The sequence below is a fragment of the Zootoca vivipara genome, chromosome 10 (assembly GCF_963506605.1).
Source record: "Zootoca vivipara chromosome 10, rZooViv1.1, whole genome shotgun sequence".
In the NCBI taxonomy this organism is placed as follows: Eukaryota; Metazoa; Chordata; class Lepidosauria; order Squamata; family Lacertidae; genus Zootoca; species Zootoca vivipara.
In genome coordinates this window covers 70,911,875-70,925,720 of record NC_083285.1, presented here as the reverse complement: position 1 = coordinate 70,925,720, position 13,846 = coordinate 70,911,875, and the positions used below count along the sequence as shown (strand labels likewise).

The 13,846-nt window shown below is 39.9% G+C and overlaps 1 pseudogene; it reads left to right on the top strand.

Annotated features, from left to right (window-relative positions):
• The first annotated feature begins 437 nt into the window (after positions 1-437).
• On the top strand, positions 438-6,053 carry LOC118090891 (zinc finger protein 208-like; annotated as a pseudogene).
• The last annotated feature ends 7,793 nt before the right edge of the window (positions 6,054-13,846 follow it).

The window sequence follows — 13,846 nt, the reverse complement described above, 5'->3', positions numbered from 1 at the left end:
ACGTGGCAATAGTCCAAGCAGGAGATAACAAGAGCATGCACCACTCTAGTGAGACAGTCCACAGCAGGGGTAGGCAACTTAAGGCCCGTGGGCTGGATGCGGCCCAATCACCTTCTCAATCCAGTGCACAGACAGTCCAGGAATCAGTGTGTTTTAACATGAGTAGAATGTGTTCTTTTCTTTAAAATGCATCTCTGGGTTATTGTGGGGCATAGAAATTTGTTCATACCCCCCCCCCAAAAAAATAGTCTGGCCCACCACATGAGGGACGGTGGACTGGCCCATGACTGAAAAAGGTTGCTGACCCCTGGACAGGCTGGTAGGGTCTCAGCTGGAATACCAGATGGAGCTGGCAGACAGCTGCCCTGGACACAGAAATGACCAGTGCCTCCATGGGCAGCTGTGAGTCCAAAATGACTCCCAGGCTGCGCACCTGGTCCTTCAGGGGCACAGTTACCCCATTCAGGACCAGGGAGTCCTCCACACCTGCCCACCTCCTTCCACCACAAACAGTACTTCTGTCTTGTCAGGATTCAACCTCAATCTATTAGCCGCCATCCATCCTCCAAACACCTATTGGCACAGGGCATTCAGCGCCTTTGCTGGTTCCAATTTAAAGGAGAGGTAGAGCTGGGTATCATCCATATAGTGGTGAACACCCAGCCCAAACCTCTGATGATCTCTCCCAGCGGCTTCATATAGATCAGTGATGGGCAACCTTTGGAGCTTAGTGTGTCAAAATTCGCCAAAAAACCGAGCATAACTCGGGTGGTGTGTCACTTCGAGAAAAAAACCACAATTTCATGATATTTATAGTTTAAATAACAAAAAATGTATAATTGTTTCCCCTTTAAAAAGGGAAAAGGGGAGGTAAAATTTTTTTTAAAGTTTTTTTAAAAATAAAAATAAATTTAAAAGGAAAAAAATAAGGAAAACCCAGAGGTCTTTCCCAGTGGGACTCTGGGCTCAGGCCTTCCTCCAATGGGTCTTCCTCAAGAAAGTTCAACAACTTTTGACCTGACTATTCGCTCCCCTAGAGGGTCCAGAAGGATACTATGGACAAATGTCTCCAAAAACGCTGAGAGATCCAGCAGAACCAGGAAAGAGTTTCCCCCTCTGTCTCTAGCCTATTGCACACCATACATCAGCACAACCAGGGCAGTTTCAGTCCCATGATGAGGCCTGAATCCCAAAAGCTCCAGGCACAATACTTTCATTAGCTTTGAAGGGGCCATTGGATACTTGGTGGTCTTTTCTTCAAAAGACAAACATTTCAGATATATTTACAGTGATGTATGATGTAAATAGCGCTTCTGTTTCCCTTATTCCACATTGGAGAGACTTTGATCCACAGCTCTGAGCTCATCTCTCTGCCTGAAACTGTGGGTGAGCAGCAATGGAAACCTGGGCAGAGTGTTTGGGGCTCCTGGGCTGCCTAGAGAACAAGACCTCCTTCTCAGCCTGGCTGATATGGTGCCAAGGAAAGCAGAGCAGTAGGTTTGGCACCAGATTAGCTGCAGGAGTTGCATGAAGAAGGTGTGCAGGGCACATCCAACCCTCTTAGAGACACCGCCCTGGGTTTGTGTAGCTTTTCCTCCATAGCCTTTTCTTCTCCTGAACATAACCCACGAGGCAGCAGAGGTTTCGAACGAGAGTTTTCCTTCTCAACGAGCCCCATCTGCCCTTCACTTTCTTCTGCAGCAAGAACAGAATCTACCTTCTTAACTGTTCTCATCCTCTCCATAGACCAGGGCCTGCCTTCACCTGCAGCAGAATTCCCCAACCCACCAAGGATTTGAGAGCCATCAGCTATCCTCACCTGGTTTGCCGGCCGGTTGAAGCCGTTGCTTGGATCACGGCCGCTGTTGCATGCTGACAGCTTCTGGAAGCCACAGGTGATAACTGAGTGCAGGTAGATTTCCCCAGAAGGTACATGACATGTCCCCCACCAAAGGTACTACCGCTCCCCTAACACCCCATGACATCACATTATTATGATATTCCACTAAGTATTTGTCTTGAATATCCTGCTTTTCGGTGTCATTTTAGGTTAGTCCTGCATCAGAAGATGGACACAAGATCAGGCAGCACATCATTCATTTAAAAAGCATGATGCTGTATTAACATTGATTGAGGATTATGAAAGTTGCTCATGAATTGCTATCATTTGGCAACATTGCAACTTCATTTCCTAAAAATTGGGAACATGGGTAGGACGTGGGAGTGTGTAGGAGATGTTGAAATAGCAAAAGGTGCTAATGGCCATTGATGTGTTCTCTTTCCCTTTGTTCTCTTCCTTGAAACCCAAACAGGATTTCCTTTCCTCCAACTCTGAGGAAGGTGATGGAGAAGACAGTCAGAATTCTGGGAGACAGAACACCTTTCGTTTCACTGGGAATAGTCATTAAAATGTGTGAAATGTGGAATATGCTTCACTGAATGAGAACACATAGTTCATATCAAGGAACTCAAACAGAGGAGAAACCATTTAAAGATATGCAGAGTGGAAAAGGTTCCACTGATAGTGGAAAACTTAGAACTCACATGCACAATAAACGATTTAAATGCATGGAGTGTGGAAAGAACTTCAGTCAGAGTGGACACCTCAATAGACATCATCAGACTCACACAGGGGAGAAACCATTTAAATGTATGGAGTGTGGAATGGTCTTTAGTGAGAATGCAAACCTTAGAAGACACCAACGGGTTCATACAGGGGAGAAACCATTTAAATGTATGGAGTGTGGAAAGAGCTTCAGTTTCAATGCATGTCTTGGAAGACATCAACAGACTCACACAGGAGAGAAACCATTTAAATGCATGGAGTGCGGAAAGTGCTTTAGAGATAATGGAAACCTTAGAAGACATCAACAGATTCACACAGGAGAGAAACCATATAAATGTATGGAGTGTGGAATGAACTTCAGTCAGAGAACACAGCTCAATAGACATGAACAGAGCCACACAGGGGAGAAACCATATAAATGTATGGAGTGTGGAAAGAGCTTCAGTCAGAGTGCATACCTTAAGTTACATGAACGGACTCACACAGGGGAGAAACCATTTAAATGTATCGAGTGTGGAAAGAGCTTCACTTTCAATTCATCGCTTAGAAGCCATCAACGGACTCATACAGGGGAGAAACCATTTAAATCCTTGGAATACGGAAAGAGCTTCAGTTTCAATGCAAGTCTTGGAAGACATCAACAGACTCACACAGGTGAAAAAACATATAAATGTATGGAGTGTGGAAAGAACTTCCGTCAGAGTGCACACTTCAATAGTCATCTCCGGACTCACACAGGGGAGAAACCATTTAAATGCTCAGAGTGTGGGAAGAGCTTCAGTCAGAGTGGACACCTCAGAAGACATCAACAGACTCACACAGGAGAGAAACCATATAAATGTATGGAGTGTGGGAAGAGCTTCATTCAGAGTGGACACCTCAATATACATCAACGGACTCACACAGGGAAGGAACCATTTAAATGTATGGAGTGTGGAAAAACCTTCAGTTTCAATGCAAACCTTAGAGTACATCAACGGACTCACACAGGTGAAAAACCATATAAATGTATGGAGTGTGGAAAGAGCTTCAGCCAGAGTGGACACCTCAGAAGACATCAACAGACTCACACAGGAGATAAACCATTTAAATGCATGGAATGCGGAAAGACCTTCAGTTACAATACAATCCTTAGAAGCCATCAACAGACTCACACCGGAGAGAAAACATATAAATGTATGGAGTATGGGAAGAGCTTCATTCAGAGTGGACACCTCAATATACATCAACGGACTCACACAGGGAAGGAACCATTTAAATGCCTGGAATGTGGAAAGAGCTTCAGTTACAAAATAAGCCTTAAAATACACCAGCAAACTCACACAGGTGAAAAACCATATAAATGTATGGAGTGCAGAAAGAGCTTCAGTTTCAATGCAAACCTTAGAATACATCAACGGACTCACACAGGGGAGAAACCATTTAAATGCCTGGAGTGTGGAAAAAGCTTCAGTTACAATAAAAGCCTTAAAATACACCAGCGAACTCACACAGGTGAAAAACCATATAAATGTATGGAGTGTGGGAAGAGCTTCAGTCAGAGTGGAGACTTCAATATTCATCTCCGAACTCACACAGGGGGAAAACCATTTAAATGCTTGGAGTGCGGAAAGAGCTTTAGACAGAGTGGACACCTCAATATACATCAACGGACTCACACAGGAGAAAAACCATTTAAATGCATGGAGTGCGGAAAGAGCTTCAGTCAGAATGGTGACCTTAAAATACATCAGCGGACACACATGGGTGAAAAACCATATGAATCCAAGGAGTGTGGGAAGAGCTTCTTTCAGAGTGGACACCTCAGAAGACATCAACGGACGTACACAGGGGAGAAACCCTTTAGATGTATGGAGTGTGGAAAGAGCTTCAGTTACAATACAAGCCTTAAAATACACCAGCGAACTCACATAGGTGAAAAACCATATAAATGTATGGAGTGTGGAAAGAGCTTCAGTCAGAGTGGACACCTCAGAATACATCAACGGACTCACACAGGGGAGAAACCATTTAAATGCCTGGAGTGTGAAAAAAGCTTCAGTTCCAATACAAACCTTAAAATACACCAGCGAACTCACACAGGTGAAAAACCATTTAAATGCATGGAGTGTGGGAAGAGCTTCAGTCAGAGTGGACACCTCAGAAAACATCAACAGACTCACACAAGAGAGAAACCATTTAAATGCATGGAATGCGGAAAGAGCTTCAGTTTCAATGCAAGCCTTAGAATACATCAACGGACTCACACTAGGGAGAAACCATTTAAATGCATGGAATGCGGAAAGAGCTTCAGTTTCAATGCAAGGCTTAGAAGCCATCAGCAGACTCACACAGGAGAGAAACCATATAAATGTATGGATTGTGGGAAGAGCTTCACTCGGAGTGGACACCTCAATATACATCAACGGACTCACACAGGAGAGAAACCATTTTAATGCCTGGAGTGTGGAAAGAGCTTCAGTTACAATCTAAGCCTTAGAATACACCAGCGAACTCACACAGGAGAGAAACCATTTCAATGTATGGAGTGTGGAATGAACTTCAGTCAGAGAACACAGCTCAATAGACATCAACAGAATCACACAGGGGAGAAACCATTTAATTGTATGGAGTGTGGAAAGAGTTTTAGTGAGAATACAAGCCTTCAAATACACCAGCGGACTCACACAGGTGAGAAACCATTTCACTGTATGGACTGTGGAAAGAGTTTTAGTGAGAATACTAGGCTCAAAATACACCAGCGGATTCACACAGGGGAGAAACCATTTAAATGTATAGAGTGTGGAAAGAGCTTCAGTCAGAGTGGACACCTCAGAAGACATCAACAGACTCACACAGGGGAGAAACCATTTAAATGTATGGAGTGCGGAAAAAGCTTTAGCCAGAGTAGACACCTCAATATACATCAACAGACTCACACAGGGGAAAAACCATTTAAATGTATGGAGTGTGGAAAGAGTTTTAGTGAGAATGCAAGGCTTAAAATACACTAGCGGACTCACACAGGAGAGAAACCATTTCAGTGTATGGAGTGTGGAAAGAGCTTCAGTCTGAATGGAAACCTTAGAAAACACCAAAGGACTCACACGGGGAGAGATCATTTTAATGTATGGAGTGCGGAAAAAGCTTCAGTCAGAGTGAAAATGGTTGAGGAAGACATCCGCCGACACAGTGGGGAGAAAGCGTTTAATTGTATGGCTTCAGTCAGAGTGGAAGTCCCACATCAACAGACTGATGGACAGGAAGAACTTTTAGAGTTGGAACCGTAGAAACCAACAACAAACTCAAAGAGGATAAGCAATTTAAAAGGAAAGATTGCAGAAAGTTATTTACTTATAATGAAGTGCTTAAGGAACATCTAGGGCAGGGGTCCCCAGACTTACCGGTGTTTGGGCCGGTTCCCACCGCGCCGATCGCTTACTGGCGCAGCGGCGCGCTTCCAGGGTGGGAAAAGCGCCGAAAATCCGTTGTGCGCATGCGCGTGGGCCTCCCCCGACCCGGAAGTGCACCAGAAATGACTTTTTCCGGGTCGGGAGAGGCCCATACGCATGCGCACAAGGATTTTCAGCGCTTTTTTCCCAACCCGGAAGAGCGTTGCCGCACTGCGCACCGTAAGAGCGGGCGGCAGCGGCGGGCGTCGTCGCGGGCCGGATTGGCAGGCTAATTGGGCCGCATCCGGCCCCCGGGCCGTAGTCTGGGGACCCCTGATCTAGGGAGTCTCACAGGGGAGGACCCATTTAGATGTATGGAGTGTGGGAGGTGTATCTCTCAGAGTCATTCTGAGCAATGAACTCAGCAGGAAATCATTCTTAAAAACATGAGGTATATGTGAAGTTCTGGTGTTTATATATACTTTACTGTAAAATTGTATAGTACTGAAATAATGAAGGTAATGTCTCACAATAGTGAGTATAATTTTAGATGTAAAGTAACTTTGGTTTTGGCACCAAACTCTGTCACCCCCCTCCCCAACTGCATGATCTCCAAGCACTGCTTCTTCACCAGAAGTCCATCCTTGCCCCCCAGGCCTTTTGAAGAAAACTTAAAATGCTGTAATTTAATGGGGGGATTTCCCCCGGATGTCTCCTGGGGGCCCCATCTTCACTCATGAGCCCCATGATTCACACAAACTACCAAAAACCTCTTAAACCAATACACTGGATATGATCTCTCTACATTAGATCAATATATTTCTTTGCCTGAAAAATGCAGCCATGACACTTTCAAGGTCAGCACCAAGTGTTTGAATTCTGCTTGGAAATGTGCTGGGAGTCAGGGAAGATCCTTTAGGACCAGTGAGATGTGGTCTCGGCGGCTGCTCCCATTCAGTTGCTGTTTCCAGGTCACCTTCAAAGGTAGCCCCATGTAGAGCGCATTGCAGTAGTCCTAGTGAGAGATAGCCAGAACATGCACCACTCTGGCGAGACAGTCGGCAGGCTGGTAGGCTCTCAGCCTGCATTTTCATATAATTCTCTTTCAATAAAATACAATCTGTAATTTTTTAATTCACCTTCCACATCTTTTCCCAGTCTTCAAGTTGTATTATGTGACCTAGATGCTGAGCCCATTTTATTTGTGCCAACTTTACCATTTCGTCCAGCGTTCCCCCATACAGCAAGAGATTATACATTTTTAGAAGTAATTTCGTATGTCTTCCTTAAACTGTTCATTTAGTTGTCTATGATGTACCGTATTTTTCACTCCATAAGACGCAATTTTTCCCTCCTAAAAAGTAAGAAAGTAAGGGGGGGGAAATTGCAGCCATACAAACAGGAGTATTTTATTTAAACCTTATTTAAACGCTATTTTTAAAAGGAATCTGATCCAGGAACAGTGAATCCGAATAAAATAAAATGGCGACGACTCACTGAAAAATTATGACTAAGCAGACAAGGGGAAAGAGAACTCAGAAGTGACGTAGCAGTGAAAAGAACTTTTTTAAGGAGGACTGCTGAAAAGTGATATCTTACTGTACAAAGAAACATAGCTATAACAGATGGAAAGAGAGAACCCCCACCAGACAAACGACATAGAGACTAATGACACCGTGTGGGGAGAAACAATACTGCAAGACAAGTAAATAAAACAGAAAAAATGGAGAAATCAAAGAAGGCAAATGCAGCCTCCACAACACATAGAAGGACATCAATGGCAGAACACGAACTGGACCTTAAGGACTTAATCCTGAGCCTCAAGAGCGATATTGGAGAGGTCAAACAAGACCTCACAGAAATTAAGAAGGAAATGAATGAAATTAAGAAGGAAATGAACGATAGAGTGAAAAGCTTGGAAGATAAAGTGGAAAAGGTGGAAGAAAAAATAGAATCCAATGAAAAAGATAAACAAGAAATCAGAGAGCAAATAAATAAAGTTGAGGAAAACTCCACTAAGGCAATAGAGTTGGCACAGGAATTGCAAGAAAAAAATCAGACATTAGAAAACTCATTGAAAAACCAGGCCAAGGAAAAAAGAGAAGGAAAGAAAGATCTGGACAAGATGAAAAAGGATATGGAAGACCAGAAGGCTGCACTGGAAGCATCGCAGGATGTGCTTGCGATGCTACAGATGAAAATGAGAGAGAAAATTCTGAGATTCCGAAACATACCAGAGCAAGCTAATGAAGACATTGAGAAGAAATTAACAACTGCCTTGGCGAAATGGTTGGACCTGGAAGAATTAGATATAGAGACTAGAATAGAAGAAGCTTTCAGAGTCAACTCAAAAAAAGCCAAGGCAAATAATTGGCCTGGAGACTGTTTAGTCACTTTTACCAACATGTGGCTGCGCAACAAAATATTAAAAACAAAAGGGAAAAAGAAACTAGTGATGGAAGGAACAGAAATATACATACTAAAAGAAATTCCACCAAGACTGCTTCATAAAAGGAAAAAATATCAATTCCTGGCCAAAGCTCTAAAGTCCAAAAAAGTTTTTTTCAAATGGGAGTATCCAGAAAGAATGGTATTTTCCTTCAAGGGAAGATGGAGGAAATTTGATAACCCTGCTGCCTTTAAGATTTTATAGGACATACGCACAGGAATTGGGGGGGGGGGGGGACAAGACAAAAGCCCTCAAAAATCAAGACCAGGATCAACCTTCTAAGTCAGATGAGGAAGAGGACAATCTCAGTGGAGAAGAAATAGACGGAGAAGAAAAGGAAGACGAAGAAACAGATCAACAAGAAGAAGGAGAAATGGAAGAATGATTGAGAACTGGTCGTAATGATAGAAAGATGGTGAACTTCGTTAGTAAGCAAGACTGAATGTCTGAATATAAATCACTGCTCAAAGGTGGAATATATATATATATATATTTCTTATTTTATTTACTCCCCTTGATTCTGCTTAGACTAATCAATAGTTTTCTTTAAGTGTGTTGATTATTGTAATTGCTTTTCCCCCCTCGTCCTTCTAACTTCCCTTATTGAATAATTAATTAGTTTAAATTACAATATTTCTATTTTCCTTTATCATCATTATTATTATTAACAATACTTAATAAACATGAATTTTAGAATAATATCATGGAATGTGAATGGATTGAATAACAAAAAGAAACGCAATAGAGTGAGCCATGTATTAAAAAAGCACAATTGGGACGTAATTTGTCTCCAAGAGACCCATATAAATAAGAAACACGTGAGGGTCCTCAAAAACGAAAAGTTGGGAAAAGAATTTATTGCTGCTGACGAAATAAAGAAGAGAGGAGTAGTTATATATATTAATCAAAAATGGAACCCAGAATTAATTTGGACTGACAGGGAAGGAAGAATAGTCATAGTAAAAACAATACACGAAGGACAGCAATGGATATGGGTAGGGATTTATGCTCCAAATGGAAGTAAGATCAAGTTCTTGGAAAAGTTGGAAAAGCAATTAATGAAGTATATGGGAGAAAAGATAATCATAATGGGTGACTTAAATGGAATAATAGACCCAGAATTAGATAAAGAATGCGAGGCAGGGGGAAGGGGGAAAAGGAAAACAATCTTACCAAAGAAATTTGTGGAATTAATGGACAATCTAAATTTATTGGACGCCTGGAGGTATCATAATCCTATAGCAAAGGAATATACACATATATCCGCACGTTACCATACTGCGAGCAGAATTGATGCTATATGGGCGCCAAAAGAATTGTTAATTAGAACTCATAAGGTAGAGATAGGCCCCCAGACCCTATCAGACCACAACACAATAGTCCTAATACTAAAAGAAGAACAAAAAGAGAAAAAACGGAGGCTAAATACCTTCCTTTTAAATAACCCTCAAATAATCCAAGAAGCAAAAAAGAAATTGAAAGAATACATTGAATTAAATAACAACGGGGAGGTTGACCCGTTAATGGTATGGGATGCGGGAAAGGCGGTAATGCGGGGATATTTTATACAGCAGAACGCAAAGGAGAGAAAAGCCAAAGAATCAATGAAAGAAAAGATATTACAGGAAATAAGGAGCAAAGAAAAAACATTATGTAAAAAATATTCGAAAAAGTTGGAACAGGAATTGAAATTATTAAGAACGGAATTTGAGAAAATAATAGATCAAGAATTGGAATATAAAATACAATTTTGGAAATATAAAAATTTTGAATGGGCCAATAAACCCAGCAAATTATTGAATTGGCAAATAAAAAAGAAAAATGATGAAAAAATAATTAATAGGATAAAATCGGATGGGAAATATTATAGTAAAACAGAAGAAATTATGAAGATATTTCAAAAATTTTATGAATTATTATATCAAAGAGAAGAAGCCTCCATACAGGAAATTGAAGAATTTTTAAAGCAATACCGCCTACCCCAAATCCCAGCAGAAAAAATAGCTCGTATAAATGAGGACATAACAACCCTAGAGATTGTAAAAGCAATAAAGTGTATGAAGAAAGGAAAAGCACCCGGCCCTGATGGGCTACCCTTAGAATATTATAAAGAGCTAGAAGAAATTTTATTGGATCCCCTAAAAAAAGTAATGAATTTAGTAATAAAGAATGGAATCAACCCCCAATCATGGATGGAAGCCCAAATTATATTGATTTCAAAACCAAATTCGGACAGAGAGGACCCTGGAAATTATAGACCGATTTCGCTACTAAATAGCGACTATAAAATATTTACTAAAATATTAGCCGATAGACTAAGTTTAATATTAGATGATATTATACATAAGGATCAAGTAGGTTTTGTTAAAGGGAGGGTCGCAAGAAATAATATAAGAAACATAATAAATATTCTGGAATGCTTAGAGAACCGTAGGGATAAACAGGCAGCATTATTATCAATAGACGCTGAGAAGGCCTTTGATAGGGTGGCGTGGCCGTTTATGATAAAAACATTAGAAAAGATAGGGATAGGAGAAAAGCTGGGAAATGCCATTAAAGCTATCTATAGAACTCAAAAGGCCAAAATATTAATAAATGGCAGGCAGACAAAGGAAATAAAAATCATGAGAGGCACCAGACAGGGGTGCCCCTTATCCCCTATTCTTTTCATTATCACCCTAGAAATATTATTAAAAAATATAAGAGAGGACAAGGATATCAAAGGCATTGTTATAGGAAGTAAAACATTTAAAATCAAAGCCTACGCAGATGACATAATAATAACAACGGAAGACCCTATCCATAGTATTCCAAGAGCCATAGATAGGATAAAAGAATACGGGAAATTAGCGCAATACGGGAAATGATCGCAAAATAAAATATTTGGGCGTACAGACAACGGTCAAGGGAATCGACCTGATTCAGGAGAATTATGGGGAAATATGGAAAAAAATAAAGAAGAATTTGGAACTATGGGATAAATTAAACCTGTCATTATTGGGGAGAGGGTCAGTAGTAAAAATGTGTGTGGTATCTAAAATGATATATCTATTTCAAAATCTACCATTATTGGGCAAAAGTAAAATATTTAAGGACTGGAAGAAAGCAATTACCAAATTCATATGGAATGGCAAGAAACCGAGAATAAAATACAAAATTATGATTGATCATAGGGATAGGGGTGGATACGTTTTATGGAGCAAAAAATACGGTAAGCAACTTTGTGAATAGATCTTCAATTCCTCAAGTTCTTTCAGCTTTATCTCTGTTTCCACCTCTCTTAATAATTCTCTATACGATAGCCAATTTCCTCTCTTACTAAGATGTTTTGATGCTAACGCTTCCACCGGTGAGAACCACCATAGGGTTTTTGGTTCTAGAAAGTCTTTATATTTATTCCAAACTTTTATAAGCGTTTTTCTTATTATATGATTATGAAAAAACTTTGTTTTTTAATCTTTCCCATACCATAAATATGAATGCCAACCAAAACTATTATCATTTCCTTCCAGATCTAATATTTCATCTCTCTAATTTATTCCAGTGCCAAATCCACGTAATGCAAGCTGCTTCATAATACAAATTTAAGAGAAATGCCTCCTCTATCTTAGATATCTATAAGTATTTTATATTTTATTCTAGGCTTTTCCCCATTTCAGACAAAATTAGAAATATCTTTTTGCCAGTTTCTGAAGCAGACAAGATTACTTATTATCAATATTGACTGAAATAAAAATAACATCTTTGGTAGTGCATTCATCTTTATTGTTGCTATCCTTCCCATCAAAGAACGATTCATTCTATTCCAAATTTCCAAATCTTCCTTAATCTCATTCCTAACTTTCCTTATATAAATTTTTATTTTTATTGGCAAGCCAAATTCCTATATTTTTGAGTTTTTCATGAATTTCTAATTTTGTAATCTCCTGTAATTCCTTTTTCTCCAGTTCCATCATTTTTTTTGTTAATTTTTTTTGTCTTTTATTTAATTTAAATCCTGCCACTCGCCCAAACTCTTGTATTTTTTCTAAAGCTTTAGGGAGACATAGTTTTGGTTCCTCAACTGTAATTACCAAGTCATCAGCAAATGCTTTCAACTTAAATTCATTTCCCCCATTCTTATTCCCACAATCTGTTTATCTGCTTATATTTCTGTTCAAAACCTCCAGGACCCGAATCAATAATAAAGGTGATAATGGACATCCTTGTATATACAGCTTGTATCCCTTCTATAAACTTTTCACCATATTCCATTTCTTCCATCACTTTCTTCATAAAATCCCAAGATATATTGTCAAATGCTTTTTCCGCATCTATAAACATCATTGCTGCTTTTTTTAAAAAATAATTTTATTGGATTTTATAGACAGAGAAAAAGGAAAAAACAACAACATAGAAAAATACAAAAAAGGAAAAATATAAGACAATTTCAACAAATCTCATTCCCCAAAATTCTTCACATATCAATAACAATAAAATAGATAAAGAAAGAAAGAAAAAGATAAAAATAAAAATACAAAAATTCAACTCTATAACTTCAAATCTAAACATTTCAGACTTCCTCATTCTCCCTTCTTGAGTTCTAAATATTACACTAACTCTTGTACATGTGAAAGGGATCTAGGAGTCTTGGTAGACCACAAACTTGACATGAGTCAGCAGTGTGATGCAGCAGCTAAAAAAGCCAATGCAATTTTGGGCTGCATCAATAGGAGTATAGCATCTAGATCAAGGGAAGTAATATTCTGCTCTGGTCAGACCTCACCTGGAGTACTGTGTCCAGTTCTGGGCACCACAGTTCAAGAAGGATATTGACAAGCTGGAACATGTCCAGAAGAGGGCAACGAAAATGGTCAAAGGCCTGGAAATGATGCCTTATGAGGAACGGCTTAGGGAGCTGGGTATGTTTAGCCTGGAGAAGAGAAGGTTAAGGGGTGATATGATAGCCATGTTCAAATATATAAAAGGATGTCATATAGAGGAGGGAGAAAGGTTGTTTTCTGCTGCTCGAGAGAAGCGGACACGGAGCAATGGATTCAAACTACAAGAAAGAAAATTCCACCTAAACATTAAGAAGAACTTCCTGACAGTAAGAGCTGTTCGGCAGTGGAATTTGCTACCAAGGAGTGTGGTGGAGTCTCCTTCTTTGGAGGTCTTTAAGCAGAGACTTGACAGGCATATGTCAAGAATGCTTTGATGGTGTTTCCTGCTTGGTAGGGGGTTGGACTGGATGGCCCTTGTGGTCTCTTCCAACTCTACGATTCTATGATTCTTGCAGTTCCCAATTCTAAAATCACGTTTTTTTTCTAGGTTGTAACTTCTTTGTTGCTAATAACCCTTCACACTTCACATTACTATTATTTAACTACTAATCTCTACCCTTTACCCAAAAATATTCCAATTTATCTATCAAAATCTTTTACCCCCTATTATTCCAACCCACAAAACAAAATCTGTCCC